Source organism: Oncorhynchus keta, chromosome 3, assembly GCF_023373465.1.
Source record: "Oncorhynchus keta strain PuntledgeMale-10-30-2019 chromosome 3, Oket_V2, whole genome shotgun sequence".
Classification (NCBI taxonomy): domain Eukaryota; kingdom Metazoa; phylum Chordata; class Actinopteri; order Salmoniformes; family Salmonidae; genus Oncorhynchus; species Oncorhynchus keta.
The window spans coordinates 12,458,970-12,468,745 of NC_068423.1; the positions used below are offsets into that span (position 1 = coordinate 12,458,970).

The 9,776-nt window shown below is 41.7% G+C and overlaps 2 pseudogenes across 1 annotated transcript; both read right to left on the reverse strand.

Annotated features, from left to right (window-relative positions):
- Positions 1-78: 78 nt before the first annotated feature.
- On the reverse strand, positions 79-6,193 carry LOC118366545 (peroxiredoxin-like 2A; annotated as a pseudogene).
- Positions 6,194-6,513: 320 nt separating this feature from the next.
- LOC118366555 (peroxiredoxin-like 2A) lies at positions 6,514-9,408 on the reverse strand (annotated as a pseudogene). The gene is made up of 5 exons (XR_004821992.2): positions 8,955-9,408; positions 8,342-8,433; positions 7,378-7,518; positions 7,034-7,198; positions 6,514-6,902 (listed from the first exon to the last, which is right to left on the reverse strand). The product of XR_004821992.2 is annotated as a peroxiredoxin-like 2A (transcript).
- Positions 9,409-9,776: the final 368 nt, after the last annotated feature.

The window sequence follows — 9,776 nt, forward strand, 5'->3', positions numbered from 1 at the left end:
GACAAGGGAAAAATCTGTATCCCCCTTTCCCCATTGTTCATGTTTTTGTTATTACATTGTCTGAATGATACTCCAGGGGAAACAAAAGGCTCAGTTTATTGTCCGTGAGGGTATACAGTACAATGAAACACACTTTTATCAGCCTGTCTGGTATGAGCTGGTTGGAGTGGTGGAACTGACTGAGTGTGATGCATCAGCTCTGGTCCCTCAACAGTTTAGACCCAGACCATCATTAACACACTCACAGAACTACAACACCTCCAGCAGTGTTAGAAGACATATCTAACATAGCGAAGTGACTTGTGCAACACACCCTTACTGAACACTGAGGTCAAAATAGATCTATATACTTCCTTTATGTTTTCTTTGTATACAAATCAGACATTTTTCTTAACTTCTGTATATTGTTGAAGTCTTTGCTTTGCCTACCATACATACACTGAACAACGTTTTTACGCATCATGTAAAGTGTTGGTCCCATGTTTCATGAGCTGAAATAAAAGATCCCAGAAATGTTCCATATCCATGAAAAGCTTATTTCTCTCATATTGTGCACAACGTTGTTTTACGTCCCTGTTAGTGAGCATATATCATTTGGCAGTGGGGTTATGGTATGGGCAGGCATAAACTAAGAACAACGAACGCAATTGCATTTTAATCGATGGCAATTTGAACACAGAAAAATACCCTGACAAGATCCTGTTGCCATCATGAGGCCCATTTTTGTTTAAGGTACAGTACCAGTCAAAAGTTTGGACACACCTACTCATTCAAGGGTTTTTCTTTACTTTGACTATTTTCCACATTGTAGAATAATAGTGAAAACATCAAAACTATGAAATAGCACATATTGAATCATGTAGTAACCAACAAAGTGTTAAACAAATCAAAATATAAAATATATTAGATTCTTCAAAGTAGCCACCCTTTGCCTTGATGACAGCTTTGCACACTGTTGGCATTCTCTCAATGAACACCTGTTCATTGAAATGCATTCCAGGTGACTGACTACCTCATGAAGCTGGTTGAGAGAATGCCAAGAGTGTGCAAAGCTGTCATCAAGGCAAAGGGTGGCTACTTTTGAAGAATCAAACATTTAAAATATATTTTTGTCAACACTTTTTTGGTTACTACATGATTTCATGTGTTATTTCCTAGTTTTGATGTCTTCACTATTATTCTACAATGTAGAACATAGTAAAAATAAAGAAAAACCCTTGAATAAGGTGTCCAAACTTTTGACTGGTACTGTATCTGTGACCAACATATGCATATCTATATTCCCTGTCATGTGATATTGCCTAATGAATATATTTAAATTGATTGTTTTTCTCATATGAACTGTAACTCAGTTAAATCTTTGAAATTGTTGAATGTTGCATTTATATTTTTGTTCAGTATACAATAATATGTCAAATTAGTTTGTGACATACAGTACATGTACACTACTTCTGAGGCCTTGACTTCACGGCCATCTTTCAATATCTTTTCTATTTCCCCTTCTTGATCTTCTTTGCCGCCTGCAGGACAGAGGGATGGTCAGCTTTGTCCCCAAACTCCTTCTCCCGGTGCTGCAGCAGAATACCCTTCAGAATAACACACAACATTTGAAATATATATGATTCACTAAAAACAAATGTAAACTCATATGATGAAACCAGTAGGGGAAATGAGGAACTTACCTGTTTCCCTGCTCCAATCACATAAACACCACCGAGGATGAAGCCCTCCCCCTTCTTGTTACCCTGGTAACCCTTCTTCCTGGCTCGAATGAGGTTCTGCCACACCCCCAGACGAGCCAGACCAAGACCCAGTCCCATCCTCCTCGGCTTGGGACCATAGAAACATTGCTGTAAAAGACAACTTCCTATCATTAGTCTTTCTCACATTACCTGATTGGAGAAAAGTTCAGCAAATATAACTGACCTTCTCATCCACAAAAATCTCCCCATTGAAGTAGGGTCTGAAGTTCTGGATCTCTGTGCCGATGTCCTCCTTCACTATGGCATACAGAGAGACCCCAAGCTCGTCAAGCTGGGGCTTCAGAGAGGACAGCTCAGCGGCCTCCTGGAGAAAGAGTATATTTGTGCACAATTCCATGAGTATACACAGCCACATATATACAGCATGCATACACACTCATACCCCTACAAATATACTGTACCTCTCTGCATAAGGATCATCCGGGGCGCCTCACAGCCATGAGTACCGCACCAGTCTTTTCCCACAGACTCCTGGCTTTAACAGTCTTATCTGCCGAGACACAACCAACAATATTGCACACAATAGTAAGAAGCTTTCAGGTATATACGTTACATATTTAAATTAACACTGGCACTGAATCAAAGACCACTCCACTGCTGGGAGATTATTCTAGAAGTGCTTTTCCATTGAAAGCTAAATCAGCTGATGAAAGTTAATCAGTGAAGCTTTTGTTTTGGTCTCACCGGCTGCGGGTGTTGATTTGAGCTCCATGTTCTCCAAGTGCTCCAGAGTGGACGGGGCTGACTTGGTCAGGAACAGGTCAGTGTTGGCCAAGATAAGGCCAGCCAGCCAGACAACCAGCACACCGAGGCCCACAGACCAAACACTGAGGGACAGGGGCTCCCCCTCCAGGAGGAAAGACAGCACTGCAGGGACAGACAAAACTGATTGAAAAGGTCCAATGCAGACGTTTTTATCTTAACATCAAATCATTTCTGGGTAACAATTAAAGTAGCTTACTGTGATTGTTTTCAATTCAAATGGTCAAAAAGAAACAAAAAAAGCTTCTTCGCAAAGAGACATTTCTCAAGCAAGAATCTTACTAGGACTGTCTGGAAGTGGTCTGAGTGGGGAGGGGAAAACAGAACATTTGCTGTTGTTGGCAGAGAGGTTAACTCTTTCTTATTGATCTATTAACTTATTTACTTCATGGTGAGGTCACAATGGAAAGCCAAAACAGAGAAAAACATTGTTTTTGACTGCACTGGGCCTTTAACACACCAAAGCCCTGTTAATTTTCTCTGCCTTGTCATTGACCACATATACATGCACACAGTATTCCGGCTAGTAGCTCATATCCAGCTTAAGGTCTTATTCGGGATATGCTGTTTACATGCACCTTTGATATCCTGTTCACAAGTATCCCTGTATCCATGAATAAACAGAATATTCCTCATTTAAGTTCATAAGGGTTAAATAGAACAGTAACTGAAATAAGCACACCGACTTTACATTTTTTAATTTTTTAACCTTTATTTGAATAGACAAGTCAGTTAAGAACAAATTCTTATTTTCAATGACGGCCTAGGAACAGTGGGTTAACTGCCTGTTCAGGGGCAGAATGACAGATTTGTACCTTGTCAGCTCAGGGGTTTGAACTTGCAACCTTCTGGTTACTAGTCCAACGCTCTAACCACATTCCAAAGTCATGAGCATTAATATGGATTTGGTCCCGCCTTTGCTGCTATAACAGCCTCCACTGTTCTGGGAAGGCTTTCCACTCGATGTTGGAACATTGCTACTGGGACTTGCTTCCATTCAGCCACAAGAGCATTAATGAAGTCGAGCACAGATGTTGGGCGATTAGGCCTGGCTCACAGTCGGTGTTCCAATTTATCCCAAAGGTGTTTGAGGGGGTTGAGGTCAGGGCTCTGTGCAGGCCAGTCAATTTCTTCCACACAGATCTTTGTGCACAGGGGAAATGTCATGCCGAAATAGGAAAGGGCCTTCCCGAAAATGTTGCCACAAAGTTGGAAAAACAGAATAATCTAGAATGTCATTGTATGCTGTATGCGTTAAGATTTCCCTTCACTGGAACTAAGGGGCCTAGCCCAAATCATCAACAACCTCAGACCATCATTCCCCCTCCACCTAAATGTACAGTTGCCACTATGCATTGGGGCAGATAGCTTTCTCCTGGCATCCACCAAACCTAGATTTGTCCATTGGGCTGCAGAGAGCTTTACACCACTCCAGCTGACGCTTGGCATTGCGCATGGTGATCTTAGGCTTGTGTGCGTGCGGCTGCTCGGACATTTCATGACATTCCCACCAAACAGTTATTGTGCGGATGTTGCTTCCAGAGGCAGTTTGAAACTCGGTAGTGAGTGTCCCAACCGAGGACTGATTATTTTTACAAGCTACAAGCTTCAGCACTCAACGGTCCCGTTCTGTGAGCTTGTGTGGCCTACCACTTCACAGCTGAGCCATTGTAGCCCCTAGACGTTTTCACTTCACAATAAAAGCACTGATGACATTTGGCACAGGACCAATCTCCACTGTTTTTATGCCTGCCCATACCTTAACCCCACCGCCACCATGGGGCACTCTGTTCACATCAGCAAACTGCTCGCCCACATTACTGACAAATTCATTAAAATTACATTATGGTAGAGAAATTAACATTATTCTTTGGCAACAGCTCTGGTGGACATTCCTGCAGTCAGTATGCCATTTGCACACACCCTCAACTTGAGACATCTGTAGCATTTTGTTGTGACAAAACCACACATTTTAGAGTGGCCTTTTGTCCCCAGCACAAGGGGCACATGTGTAATGATCATGCTGTTTAATCAGCTTCTTGATAATCCATCCACTTGACTGATGCGGCATATGTTGGCAAATGAGAAAAATGCTAACAGGGACAAACAAATGTGCGCAACATTTCTTAAATAAGCTTTTTGTGCGTATGGAAATTGTTTGGGATTTTTGTATTTCAGCTCATGAAACCACTTTACATGGTGTTTATATTTTTGTTGAGGGGAGATTAACGCATTCATTCTATCAATGTAAAGACATTCTGGTGAGCACTACTGTATTTGGTCTTCTGGGGCAACAAGTTGGCCTGACAGAAAAGCTGCATGCATCTAACTATAATAGACAAATGGCCTCCCAAAAGTTGGAAATTACTCACTTTTTGAAGTCTAAGCACAGCATATCCCAGGCATCTTGTCAGGGTTTCTCAACCATGATCCCCTTTTCAGGTAATTGTAAATGAGATTTATGCAAAAACAGAATACTTGAATATCCCAAATAACAGGATATCGGTGCGCATACAAGCGTGGTCAGTAGTATACACTTTCTAAATCCTCATGGATTTAAAAGGAATCGGTTGGGGCGGGGTGATATTTATCAGCCCATTCCTCTGAGATCTATGAATGGACGTGTACAAGTTCATACTTCGGGGGGGTTCTCAACAGAGCAAGTGAACAGCTGTTTCATGTTAAAGGTATTGGTGTACTTGAAGCCAATGAGAACCTGATTTGCTCTGGTAGAATTCCAGATGACCGCCCTCCCGTTTCTGTAACAGTACATTTCTTAACTGAGGAGCCATGGTGTTGCCTTTGCCCTGGTTGATTCAAGGGCACATTGTGTCCCAACCATGACTCAGTTCTTCTGATAAGGCTCCATTTTTATTATCTCATGAAAGCAGTCTCTCAGAAAAAAAGGTCACGGATACAGGCCTTCAGACATTTACACTGCATCACAATCCCCTCGATTGGACACAGCTACATTTTGTAAGCTGTGGATAACATCTTGTGACATTGCAACATGTCACGCACACACAGAAAACCACCTGATTCAGGACAGGGCTATTAACCAATATATCAAAACCTGATGAATCAATTTTGAAACATTTCTGCTCAGTTATTTGGGCAGTTGCAAAACAGAGCAAGGTCCTTTTGGGAAGGGGGAGGTGACAGCCATCGTCTCACTGACAAGCGCACACATTGGGCGTTCACAGTATGTTAAAGAAAATGAGCAGATTAACCAAGACGTAAAATGTAGATGTACTGCTGTATCCAAGACAGTCAAAGTTGAACAAATACATGCATTTACCACTAGTAATTAACCCTACAGTCACTAAGCATTGAGACAATTCAGTGTGGCAGCTGATGTACAAGTGGCACTTAAAAGCTGAAGCGCAAGGAGTGAATCCACCATTCTTCATACATTTACATTGTACAAAATCCCTGTATAGACAGTCACCAAGTCAACTTGTTTACCTCTAGTTCTGAAAATAAGTGCACATGCATTAATAAGTATCATATTTAAGGCCTAAGAGACAAAAGAATACCAACTTGTTGCTGTAGATTTCCCAGGACATAGAACAATACAGGACATGCAGTGTTGCTCCCTCCGTTTCAGTTTGTAGTCTGTCCAACAGTGAAGTCCGGATGTCACACACCCTATACTCGCCACTTAAACAGGAGGCTGCCAGAGGGTCATTTGAATGATTGCAAATTCAGCCAATCACAGCCCTTACACTATAAAAATACAGTGACTGACTTTAAGGTGCCTAGAGCTAGCCTAGGTCTTATTAAAACAGTCAAGACAAATGCACATCATTAAACACTGGAAACCTAACTAATTGTAGTTGCCAATATAACCAAAACATGTCACATTAACAATAAGATTTACTACATGAGCAGTCAATATGATTAAATTAGACATTTCTGAAACAGACATGTGAAAATGTGTGTCAAGTCAATCATTAACCTAGCCAGAGAAAAGAGACCAGAGAGGTACTGATGCATAACAAGATCTTTATTGTCAAACAGTTCTTTCAGGTCCTCAGGTAGCCCGTCTGCTGTGTGTCGACCAAATGGGGAGACTTGCGTGTAAAGCATCAAGTCTGGTCACTCAACAGAGTTTAGACACAGACCATCATAAACACACGCCGACAGCCCAACACAGCACCTACACATCAGCAGGACAAGCCCCTGCAGATCCCAGAGAGAACACGGCAACTACAAACAAGACTGCATCTACCTCCTAAATTGGGTGGAATGTTTCAGTTTCTATCACATTACTTCTCCAAAGACAAGTTCAGTTTGTACTTTTCTGGCAGCTTTCAGGACATCCAGAATGTTGACCTTATCCCCGAACTCCATCTCCCTGTGCTCCAGCAGTACACCCTGCAGACGGAATACATATTAGCTTCGGTGGCGCCATTTGATTCATTTAGCCAGCATTTCCCTGAAAACACTTATTTTACTACGAATGCATCAGTGAGATGGCAAAATGAATATTTCCTGAGAAAACCTACCTGCTGGCCTGCTCCAATGACGAACACCCCACCCAGCACAAAGCCTTCTCCAAACACATTTCCTAAGAAGCCGTTCTTGAAGGCTCGCAGACCATTCATCCACACGCCCAGACGGAGAAACGCCAACAGACCCATCTTACGCTCGCGGGGCCCATAGAAACATCTCTGACATAAACAGAAGGCTTTGGAGTTGCAACAACTTGCTCTATTCATAGTGCAATAATCATGTCAGATTAGATAATGTGGTACATACATAACTAGATGAGATATGACCCACAATGGCACGGATTGGACAAGAGGATTAATTTCCTGTAAATTAGACCGTGAAATTCAGCCTTATGCACCTTTTCATCAATGAAGATCTCCCCATTGAAGTAGGGTCTGAAGTTCTGGATCTCTGTGCCGATGTCCTCCTTCACTACGGCATACAGAGAGACCCCAAGCTCATCCAGCTGGGGCTTCAGAGAGGACAGCTCAGCGGCCTCCTGGAGGATTACACCACATAAGCCAATTGTCAAATGACAGACATAGGGCCTAGATCAGACCACAGCCCGGAAGAAGAAATCCGCATGAAGTAACCTATATTAATAATATGCAGCAAATGTAATGACGTTGAAGTCCCAGTGTTGAGGTCAAAAGATTTGAGTTATGGCAGAGTGTTGATTCTAGTGGGGTGATTTAAATCGATACCACCTGCGGTGAATACCTGCAGGCAACAGGTAGCCAGCCAGTGGTTAGAGCTTTGGGCCAGTAACCGAAGGGTCGTTGGGTCAGATACCCAAGCTGACAAAGAGCCCTTGAGCAAAGCACTTATTAACCCTAATTTTATCTCGGGGCCACCATACTACTATGGCTAACCTGTAAACCACCACATTTCACTGCAGCCATCTGGTGTGTGACAAATCAAATTAAGTATTATTTGAGTCAGTGGACTCAACACCACATTGTGTTCTTAGGACTGTTGACATTAATACGATTGTCTCACATCCCAGCATGCTCTGTTGCAGGGAGATTGTTTACAATAGTTGTTTTTTATAGCTGTGTGTCTGCACACACATTGACTAATTGATCTTATACTTAAGATATTAAACCATTCTAAACTAATCAAATCTGTTTGATGAAAGCCAAATGCAACAATCATTTCTGTCACTAGCAAACATGGTACTTGTACCTCAAATTCATTCAGAACACACCCCGGGAAATAAATATGCAAATAAGGATTTACACCTCAGTGTTACTGTTAACATAAAATACATTCTGTAATAAAGTGTTTACAAACGCAGAGGTAAATAGTGACTTAAACTATACCTCTCTGCACAAAAATCATCCAGGCCGCCTTACTGCCATGATAACTGCTCCAGACTTCTCCCATAAACATTTGGCCTTCAAAGGCGTACGCGCTAAGTGAGAAAGAGGTTGCAAGGTTAACAATTAAGCAAATTCATGTCACGGGTTGCATGGAAACACGACGTTGTGGTGAAAAACTTATTTAGATCAGGACAGTTACCTCAAGAACTCTACAAGACCGAATGTTGAATAAAATTATATTTGAACATACATTACCGGTTGTCCGTACAGTTAGTCCTTTTGGCGGTAGGAATGGGAGACAATTATAATTTCCTGTGGATACGTTAAATCAACCGCCAAAAGGACCAAATTCACTGACAATCCGTAAAGTATGTTAAAATAAGTTTATTAAATAGTGGCTCGTCGAGGTCATGAGGGGAAATTGGCATGATTCAAAATGCTATTTTCTGTCCAATTTGATTAAAAAAAATCGGGTTCAGGCAAGGCTATTTCAGTTCAGATAGGCCTATGGGGAAAATTGCAATTGTCACAAATACATTCTGTGACCATCCATTGTACACCAATACGTCCGATAGATAACACAATACATTTAGAAAGTATTTTAGAAACATACCTCCTGTCAATGGTTTGAGGTCAGTCTCCTCTAAATGTTTGAGGGTGGCTCTCGATGGCTGCGTCAAAAACAAGTCGCTGAAAGAGCGCAAACCAGTAGCGATTAAGGTAACAACTGCACCAAATGACTGGACCACAACATCCATCGCAAAATTAGTCTTTGTATCGAAATAAGGACGGAAATTCAACACGAAACCACTCTTGGCCCATAAACACGCTCAACAATGGAGGCACGCGGTCAACCCTTGGCATAGATTGGTCCCTTATGACTCACACGTTGCAGGCTGGGTTTAAATCCCCGAATAATTAAATCCAGCCCAATCGTTGTTTTGATATTTCACAAGTTATTTCGAAAGTACATAGATAAATGTCATGTGAGCTATTCAGTCGCTGTCTCCCCAGCAAAGTGATTGGATTGATGCCGCACAGACATGGCCAATTACACTGCGTTAAAGATGCGATTTGACAGGCGGCCCAATTCTGATATTTTTGTCACTTATTGGTCTTTTGCCCAATCAGATCAGCTCTGAAAATAACTGACGTGAAAGATCTGATGTGATTGGTCAAAATACCAATTAGTGGAACATTTTCAGAATTGGGCTGCCTGTTTAAATGCAGCCTCAGAATGGCGCTATCACCGTCAACCATGTGGCACATCCATCTGTAGCGTTCAAAGAGCACATGATAAGCTGACCATATCTAGTGTCCTGCCTACTGCCATAATGTTTCTAACTACAAGAAGCAGAAAAAGAATCACCACATCAATTAAACATTTGACTGTTTAAAAAAATTCAATGGCATTCATAATAAATACAATTGGAAG